The sequence below is a fragment of the Sapajus apella genome, unplaced genomic scaffold (genome assembly GCF_009761245.1).
Source record: "Sapajus apella isolate SASKATOON/1434 unplaced genomic scaffold, GSC_monkey_1.0 scaffold5, whole genome shotgun sequence".
Lineage (NCBI taxonomy): Eukaryota > Metazoa > Chordata > Mammalia > Primates > Cebidae > Sapajus > Sapajus apella.
Window position 1 is genome coordinate 1,405,698 of NW_022436945.1, and position 10,197 is coordinate 1,415,894.

General features: G+C 34.1%; 1 non-coding gene across 1 annotated transcript; it reads right to left on the reverse strand.

Annotated features, from left to right (window-relative positions):
- Positions 1–8,412: 8,412 nt before the first annotated feature.
- Positions 8,413–8,519, reverse strand: LOC116548879. Its single transcript, XR_004267591.1, has one exon. It is a non-coding gene; the product is annotated as a U6 spliceosomal RNA (small nuclear RNA).
- Positions 8,520–10,197: the final 1,678 nt, after the last annotated feature.

The following is a 10,197-nucleotide window of genomic DNA, read 5'->3' on the forward strand; positions in this document are numbered from 1 at the left end:
TATTTGCTCTGAGTAATAAGATGTGTATATATAAACATACATAGAAACCCTACTGAATAAATATCTTTGATCTTAGTATTTAAGCTTTTTCACAACATTGTTTATAAAATTGTGTAGTAACTAGAATCCTTAGCTATAACTTCTAGCACTCTTTCCCTATAGAAGGAATAAAAAAGTCATAACAAGAATAACTAATGCTTACATAGCGCTTGGTGGTTTATTAACATGTTCAAATCTTACATACCAATGAAGTGGGAATTACAAATGTGCAACTGCAGTTCATAGTGTTTGAATCATTTGAGCAGAGTAATGCAGCTTACACGAATTGAAATCAGGATGTGACGCCAGATCTTCAGCCTCCCAAACTTGAGCACATCACTGCATGCCAACTGCTTTTGCCAAATGTTATTTTGAAAATCCAATGTCTTCTTCCTATGGTCATTGAATATCTTTAAACTCCAGGAAGATAAAACAAAATAAAAGCATCAGATAATTAGATTAGAAAAAGGTATTTTTCTTTTTCCTGTGTACATGTGAATATTTGTTGGAGGGCATCATCCAAAGTGAAATGAGAAAAATGTTACTTGAAACCACAATGGTACCAGATATAAAAACATCAAAGGGCAGCTGTGAACACATAAGTGTGTAGTAAGCAATCTCATTTTTTTGATGATTTCCTGAGCTGGGGGTGATTTCATCAGCACATTGGAGGAAGGTGGAGGGAGGCAACACAATAGCTGTAATGACCTAATTTTCCAATAAAAGGATTTTCAGACTCCCAAAAGAAAAGATTGTAGTATATAATGGAAATAAATTCAACAGCAGTGCTGATGAAAGCAATATCATTGGTGTCACTTTAACATACACGAGGGAAAACCTGGAGACTTATTAACTGGGTCTTACCTAGTTCATATCACTAAGAAATACTTACTGCTTGGAGCTTACCTTGTTCATATCACCAAGGAATGATCTCTTCAATGTATTTACCATACGTATAAGCACTAACTTTTTTTTAAAAAAAATAGAACTTCTATGTGTAAAACATTAACATAAAAATAAAATGAAATAACCATATGATATGACTCATCCCTTTTATAGTTTCTGTTTGTTGGTGTTAGTATTCGAGTGGTTGTCAAGCATTTTTGGATACAACAATTGTTATACATTTGATCCTGATAAAATTTAGTTAGGTGATTATATACATGTATATCTATACACATTCATATGCAATTATTATTGTTGTCAATTAAGCAAATATAACAGAGACTGGCAGCAGCTAATTGACTTGCCAAATACAACAAAGCTGGAATTTAACCCTGCTTCTCTGACTCAAATCCCAAATTCTTCAAAATTCTTGGTGTTGCCTGTTTTAAAGCATGTCAAGATTTCACTACAATACAGTCACCCACCAATGACCTTTCTCATCAGTTATCCTTTTCACACTAAATATACCACAAAGGTAGAGCCACTTCCTACCATATCCTCTAGCAATCTTAGTCATATTGCTTTGTGCCAATGACTTAAGTCATTCTGTTTTCAGGGCTCAGTTATGGAATAAGTTCCATCCATGTGACTGGCTAATATTTCTGCTATTCATTCTTCCAAAATCACTAACTGTCATCTCTGGTCCTTTCAAGTTTGGATAAAAGATAACCAAGCAAGAATTTCACTCAGACTGTGACCTAGAAGTAAATTGTGTTTCTTAATGGGCAATAATCATGAAATAAATCTGATTTTTAAATTTTTTATTTTTTTAAATAAAGGTTTTTAGCCAATGAATCTTAAATTGTATGCCTGCAGAGTACAGGAGCAAGATGGTTGGCCATACAAATGTTTTCCAAATACTGAGAAAAAGATAAGTTATTTTTTAGAATTTTGTCAGTCATGAGGTCTTTTTCCTTCATTTCTTTCTGCTAATGTTGGCTACTCTTATGTGCAAACAGAAGAAAACTGGAATGCATATAGTGTAAGTAAGTAGACATCAACAGCTACGAAAACAAAAGCAGTAAGTTTGGTTGAAAAGCTGTCTCCCAGCTACCTTCTCCCCAGAGCCCATCATAATAAGATGACTTTTATAAACCATTCAGGGATCAGGTTACATTTTCTGATATCAAATACTTTCTTATTTTACATGATGAAATTAAATGCAGGATAAAATCGTTATATCACAGAATTCTATAAAGACACTCTGATTTCCAGGAGTGTTATCACATTAATGGGTTTGTGATCCACTGGACTAGATATTAAAGATCTCCCACAGTGGTGGTGGTTCATAGGTTTATCATACGCAATATGCTTCTTGAAATCAGGACTTTCCTGGAAAATCAGTCAGACATGAACACTCCTATATGCATAAATTGGGGATGAAAACATAAAGATAACCAGAAGGCTTTCATCATGACAAAACTCTATGGGAATAAAAAAAATCTTGAAAAATATTCTCTTTCTCCTTCTCTTCCTCCTTTTCCTTTTCTCTCTCCCCCTCTTCTTTCCCTTCCTTTCCCTCTCCCTCTCCCTCTCTCTCTCCTTCTTCTTCTCCTTCTCCTTCTTTTTCTTCTTTCAGGTAGGAGTCCAAAGCATTTAGCATTGTCACTGGGCATATAGTGGATGTTTACAGAAATGTGCATACACAACCTACTGTTTAAGGATGAGTTTTTGAGTCTGTTTTGCATCTTCTTCAAGCCCTGTGCAATTCCTCACCCTAATCTAAAATAGTTTTTTTTTTTTTTTTTTAATGTGGGGAAGTGTATGAATGTTGGGCAAACATTAAGCGTTAAGTGCAGAGTTCAAGCACTGTGACAGATGCACCTATTATACCATTCTGTACAAGTATGGAAGAGTAAATGATGATAATTCATGAAGCATGATGCTCTGAATGTCACAGACAGAGAACTTAGGCAAGCTGAAAGAGTGGGCGGTAGGAGCAGAAAAGCCAGATTAAGGCTATCGTAATACCTAAAGTATGATAAGCTATGTGGACAGAATCAGTGGAAGTCAGCTTGAACAAGCAAAGGGAGACTTAAATCAGATTTAGATGGCAAAAGTAACAAACTTTCTGCTGGACAAAATAAGGGTCAGTCAATGGAAAAGAGTACTTTAGTATAATTTCACAATGAAGAGAAGTTTGTGGAAAGCAGAGCTGGCTTTGAGAACACTGAATTTGGGGCTTGAGGGATACACAAATAGATCTATCTAATCAGAAATGACTTTGTACTAAGTAACCAGCAATGGTGGGGCTGCAGGTTCGATCCTTCCACTTGCCTTCTTCTCCCACCCTCTTTTCAAGTTAGGCTTTCATAGGTCAAACACATTGCTGGAAAGAGATATAAATTCTTCCTCTCCAGCCCCAGACTGTGGTGTGATCTTCAGCAGTTAAACATATTACTAAGATCAGCTTAAAAAGAGTGGCTGTGGTCCTGTCCCCAGTTTTTAGGGGGCTATCCTGGTTTAAGGGGATTGTTCCAGAGTAATTATTAACAGCACCCTTTTTCTCTCTCAAAAACTGTCCTGGATTGATCACCTTTGCCATTACTGTCTTCATCATCATTATCATCATCATCATCTTAGTCATATTGATAATTTTTACTTTGCATGATCTCTAACAGCTTTAAATAATGTTTGCTGCATTATCTGTTCCGACCCTCACAACACTCCATGGACAGGTGGGGACAGAAGCTGTCCTCATTTTACAATAAGGCCACTGATGTTTCAGTAGCTGCACGGTCGCACAGCTTTTTGATAAGGCAGCAGGGTGTGAATTAGTGTGTTTTTAGTATACAATTGTGAGCTTTTTTCACTATACATTAATTTATTAACTTTACACTGTCATAACCTTTTGACTAGGTGATCTCATGGAGTAAAAATCAAAACACTAAAGACAAGTGGGAGGTTATAGATGATGCAAGGCAAATTTTAACAGGAACACGTTAAAAGACACACCCTTGGTTCATGAATTCACATTTCTATGCCAGATGTTTCCCCTTGCCTACCAAGCTCTTTTCCTCCTTATCGGCTTGAGGCTGAAGTCAGCAACTTTGCTTCACCTCTTCTGGCTGGGCAGGGTAATAGGAAATTTTTTTTTTAAATGTATCCTTAGAAGGCATCATATTTAAAAGGAAATCTTTTGAAAGGAAACATGTTTTCTAGCAAAGAAACAAACTTTGACCTGACACTGAAAACTATTATCACACATGTGAGTATTTCCTTTTAAGTTTGCAGAATGTACCAACTTTCCCTCTTTTAATTTTCACCAACTAAAATAGGGGTTAGTAACAGCAGTATAAGGGAACTGGTGGTTTCCTGAGACTTTCAGATACTGAAATGCACATTTCCCTCATTATAATACCATCCTCTCTAAGATGAAACTATGTTCTCGAATGTGCATGTAGTGGTTTTCTTTTTTAAGGGGAAGTACATCTTGTTTGACCTGGAGAAGTCTTTGAGTTTCATTCTAAGTTGAAGTAGGAAACTCTGAGATCAACACTCACCCCCGAAGAACAAAAAGTTAGTTGACCTTGAACAAAATATTTCCTCTCACTGAGTCTCAGTTTCCTTACCTAGGACTCAGCAGTAATTACCTGAAAAGGACCAGATTGTAGGCATGTTGTTTGCTGACATACCTTCTTGGTTACAGAAGGATACCCAGCTCAGCCATTGTAACTCAAAAGCGCCAATAGGCCAACACATAAATGAATGAAGGTGGCCGTGACCTAATAAAACTTTATTTATAAAAACAGATGGCAGGCTGGATTTGGTCTTTAGACCATGGTTTGCTGTTTGCCAACTCTCTTTAAGGGGAAAATATTTATTAACAAAGTCGTTCTAAGAATTTTATTGACTAAGATATGTAAATCAAGATATGTGAAAAGCCTGATAGAAGGTCTGATGTTAAAAATGGCAACAAATTTCTTATCTTTTCTCTCAACGTTTTCCTCCCAATTTACCCCAGTTCTCCTTCAATGAGCATTGAGATCAATACAAAATGGAATGTATTGGGGGACATTTCATATCTGTAGCAAGTCTTCCTTTGTTTCCTTGTTATTTTAATACTTTGGGAGTCAAAGGTAGAGAACTGAGAGTATTAAGTTTTTAAAATATGATGCTTATGAAGGAATTTGAGCTCCAGTCAATGTGTGTGTGTGTGTGTGTGTGTGTGTGTGTGTGTGTGTGTGTATGCTTGTGTATTTAAAATTTATTTCTTTTAAAATGGAACTTAAGAACAGCCCTTTTAGCGAAATTCCCAACATATGTATAAAGAAGCCTGTGGTTTAGGCCAAAGGTCCAGTTAACAGCTGTGGGTCTTTGTTTAAATGACAATAATAATGAGGAATTCGCCTCACAGGCATTTATTATTTTAAGCTTAACCTTCTGTGCTTGCATTTCATGTCTGTCCCTGCTGGCCTCCATGAGCGAGTCACTAGAACAGACTCTTCATTTTCCTGAATCAGTGTATTGTCTTCAGAGCTTGCCCTCTTGATTTCAGTTTTTCAATTGCTTTCTTTTCAAATTATCTTACACATCTTTTTTTTTCCCTCAAGTATCTTTAGAGTATTAATGCAAAAGACAAATTACTCAGAAGCACTAAAATATAGTAGATTGAAGTTAAAACACACTGAGTTTGCAGTCAACGGGGTGCCAAGTCCAGGCCTGACTGCGTCGCTGATTACCTACCCGTCCTTAAATGAAACCCTTGGCCAGGATGAGTCTTAGACTTCTCAACTATGAAATTGAGAAAGAAATTGTTATTCTTCCTGCCACCCTACATTTCCTGTGTGAATAAAATGAACACTAGCTGTGAACACAAAATACTATTAAATTTCTGGGGTTTTTCCTGATTATAATTACTGCTAAAATCACCAAAATAGCTATAATTTAAATATTACTTAGTATGGACCAGGAAATGTACTAATCATTGTGCATAAATTAATTTAGCTAAAATTCACAACTAATGTATCAGGTAAATATTTTTCTTCTGATCTTAGGAAAAATCTAAGCAGCCTAATGGTGAAGAGACATTTCCAAGTCTCATTGTAACTAAATGAACTGGGGTTGAAACTCTGAAATATTACACTCCAAAATTCTTGATCTTAACCAAAATGGAACTTAAAATGAATATAATACTTCACATTTTTAATGGCCTGATACAATATTTTAAAGTTTAAATTTAAAAATAATTATGTAAAAGATGTTTCTTTCTGAATATTTTTATTCTAAAAATTAAATAAGCATTAACACATTATTTACACAGAAATATTTCTTCTTTAGCAATCTTTTAAATTTTATTCTTAGTTTTTATTGGTATCTACAAATATTAATCCTATATTTATTAAGTACAAAGTATATTTGTATATTTATTAAGTGCAAAGTATTACTTTGTACTTAGTAAATATACAAATTATACAAATATGCTTTGTATTAAGCACATTAAGTTTCATTCCAAGTTGAACTAGGAAACTCTCAGATCAATCCTCACCTTCGAAGGAAAAAAAATTATTTGACCTTGAAAAAAATATTTCCTGAATTTTGTTACTTGAACAAAATAATTGTATATACTTAATAAACATATAATTTATTTATAGGTATATAAATACATAGATTTGTATATACAAATATACAATATACAAATTATAAAATAATACAATATAATTATACATTAATATAAAATGTATTTATATATAAATACATAGATTTATATTTATATAAATATATAGATATATGATATATGTATACAATTTGGAAAGATTAAATGAAGCTGATTAATACATCCATCACCTCAAATACTTCTCATTCATTTGTCCTAACTAAAGTATTGTACCCTTTGACCAACAGCTCCTCATTTCCACTACTCCCTAGTCTCAAGTTACTATCATTCTGCTTTCTGCTTCTAGGTGTTTGATTTTTTTGAGGGTTCTACACTTAAGTGAGACTATATGGTGTCTGTCTTTCTATGTCTGGCTTATTTCACTTAGCATAATGTCTTCCAGGTTGATTCATGTTGTCACAAATGACATAATTTCTTCCTTATTAAAGGCAGAATAGAATTCTGTTGTGTATATATACCGTGTTTTTTCTAGCCATTCATTGGTTGATAGACCACCTAGCTGTCATGAATAATGCTGCAATAAACATGGGAATGCAGATATCTCTTCGATAAACCAATTTCAAATTCTTTGGTTATATACTCATAAGTGGAATTGCTAGAACATAAGGGGACTCCATTTTCAGTGTTTTGAGGAACCGCCATACTGTTTTACATAATGGTTGTAGTATCTTACATTCCCACCGAACAGTTTACTAGGGATTCCCCTTTCTTCACATCCTTGCCAACACTTGTTATCTTTCAGCTTTTTGCTAGGAGCCATTCTGACATTTGTGAGTTGTTAACTCCCTGTGGCTTTAACTTCATCTTTCTAACATTTCACGATGTTGAGTTTTTTTTGTTGTTGTTGTTTTGTTTTTTCACATTTCCATTGGCCATTTTCTTATCTTCCTTTGAGAAATGTCTACTCAGATATTTTGTCATTTTTAAAATCAGGTTATTTGCTTTTTTACTATTGAGTTGAGTTTCTTATTTATTTTGTATATTAGCCTTTAATTAAATGTATAGCTTACAAATATTTTCTCCCATTCTGAAGGTTGCCTCCTCACTCTGTTAATTGTTTACTTTGTTGTGTAGATGGTTTTTAGTTTTAAGTAATCTCACTTATCCCTTTTGTTTTTGTTGTCTGAACTTTAGGGGTCAATTCTAAAAAATCATTGCTGACCAATATTGTATAGCATTTCCCCTGTTTTCTTCTACTCATTTTACAGTTTTATATGTTATGTTTATGTCTTAATTCATTTTCAGTTAAATCTTATATGTGGTACCAGGAAAAGTTCAATTTTATCCTCTATGTAAATATCTAATTTTCCCAACGTCCTTTTTTGAAGAGATCATGTTTTTCTTATTGTGTACTTTTGGGTCAAAAATCAATTGGTCAGAAACATATGAGTTCATTTTTGAGCTCTCTAATCTGTTCCATTGGTCAATGTGTTTATTTGCATGAAGTATCCTTTTAATCACTTCACCTGCAGTCAACGTATGTCCTTAAAGATGAGGTGAGTTTCTTGTAGACAGCATATATTTGAGTATTTGCTCTTGTTTATTTTTATTTATTTATTTTATCTATTTGGCTACCCTGTGTCTTTTTTATTAATGTAATCCATTTACTTTCAAACATATAGAGAATGACGTATTGTCATTTAGTGATTTGTTTTCTGGTTGCTTTGTATATATGTACTATCCCTACTGCTCTATAGATGTATTCCTTTGTGGTTTGTTAGGTCTCTGTAGTGATATGCTTTGAATAACTTATGTTTTCATTTGTTTATTTTTATTTTTATTTGTTTATTTATTTTCAGGTGATGCTTTTTAAAAATATGGAACGCTTCATGAATTTGCATGTCATCCTTGCACAGGGACCATGCTAATCTCCTCTGTATCTTTCCAATTTTAGTGTATGTGCTGCCGAAGCAAGCACGCTTATGTTCTTAATATTTATTATATATTTTTATTTTTGGTTTTCTTAGTATTTACATAAAACATGTAACAGGCTATTTCAAACTGATAGTAAGTTAACTTCGATCTCATACAACAACACTGCACTTTTATTCTTCCCTAAATTTTATGTTTTTATGGCAAAATTTACACTATTTTATAATTTTCATTCCCTGGCAATTAATTTTAGCTAAAGTTCTTTTAATAGATTTTCTATTAACCATCACAGTAGAGATGAAACTGCCTTGCACACTACCATTTTCAGTGTAGGGTGTTTTTAATATGACTCTGTATTGCTTATGCCATTGAGTGTTTCACTTTCTTATGTTTTATGTTATTAATGAGTGCCTTGGCATAGTTTAAATAACTCCCTTTAGTAATTTCTGTAAGGTAGGCCTAGTGTTGATGAACTCCCTTAGCTTTTGTTCATCTGAAAATGTTCTTATTTCTCCCTCATTTATGGAGGACAGCTTAGCTGAATAATGTAATTTTTCATGGCATCTTTTTTTCCTTTAGCATGTGATAGAATATATCACCCCACTTTCTTCTGTCCTCCAGGGTTTCTGTTGAGAAATCTGTAGTCTTACTGAGACTCCCTTTTATGTGATGTTTTTAATCTTTTTCAGCTTTCAGAATTGTTTTGTCCATAGTTTTTGTAGATTGATTATTATGTGCCTTGGTAAACTCCTCTTTCAATTAAAGACCTCTTTGCTTCCTGTTCTTGGATGCTGGCGTCAGATTTGGGAAGCTTTTAGCTATTATTTCTTTAAATATTCCCTTTTGTCCCTTTTCTTACTTTTCTTCTTCTGGAACTTCTGTCATATAAAAATTAGGCCTATTGTTGATGTTTTATAATCTCCATAGACTTTCCTTATTCTTTTTCATTCTTTGGTTCCTCTGGCTGGATAATTTCAAATGTTCTGTGTTTGAGCTCACTGACTGAGTCTGTTGTTGAAGTTTTTTAATGCATTTTTTTCATTTACTCATTATATTCCATATCTCTAGGATTTCTATTTTGTTTTTCTTTTTTAGGGACAGAGTCTCACTCTGTTGCCCAAGCTGGAGTGTAGTGGCACACTCTCAACTAACTGCAACTTCCACCTCCTGGGTTTAAGCGATTCTTGTGCCTTAGTCTCCTGAGTAGTTGGGGCTACAGGTGCATGCCACCATACCTGGCTAATTTTTGTATTTTTAGTCGCAATGAGGTTTTGCCATATTTGCCAGGCTGGTTTCAAACTCCTGATGTCAAGTGATCTGCCTGCCTCAGCTTCCCAAAGTGCTGAGATTACAGGCATAAAGCACTGTGCCTGGCCTCCTTTTTTTTTTTCTGTGTGTGTGTGCGTGTATATTATTTTTATATTTCTTTTAATTTTATATTCACGTTTTTATAGTTCACTAAATTCATTCAAAAGGATTAATTTTAAACTATTTGTGTGTTATTTCATAGGTCTCAGTTTTTAGGGCTCAATGTTGGAACTTTGTTTTATAGGTGTCATGATTTCCTGGATGTTTGTAATTCTTGAATTCTGCACAATTGAGGAGATAGCCACCTCTTTCAGGTTTTACGTTTTCTTGACAGAGATAGACTTTACTATTTATTATAGGCTGTGATTCTAGGTGGGACTGATGGCTGGGCCTCCCTGTTAGGTGCGATGACTGAC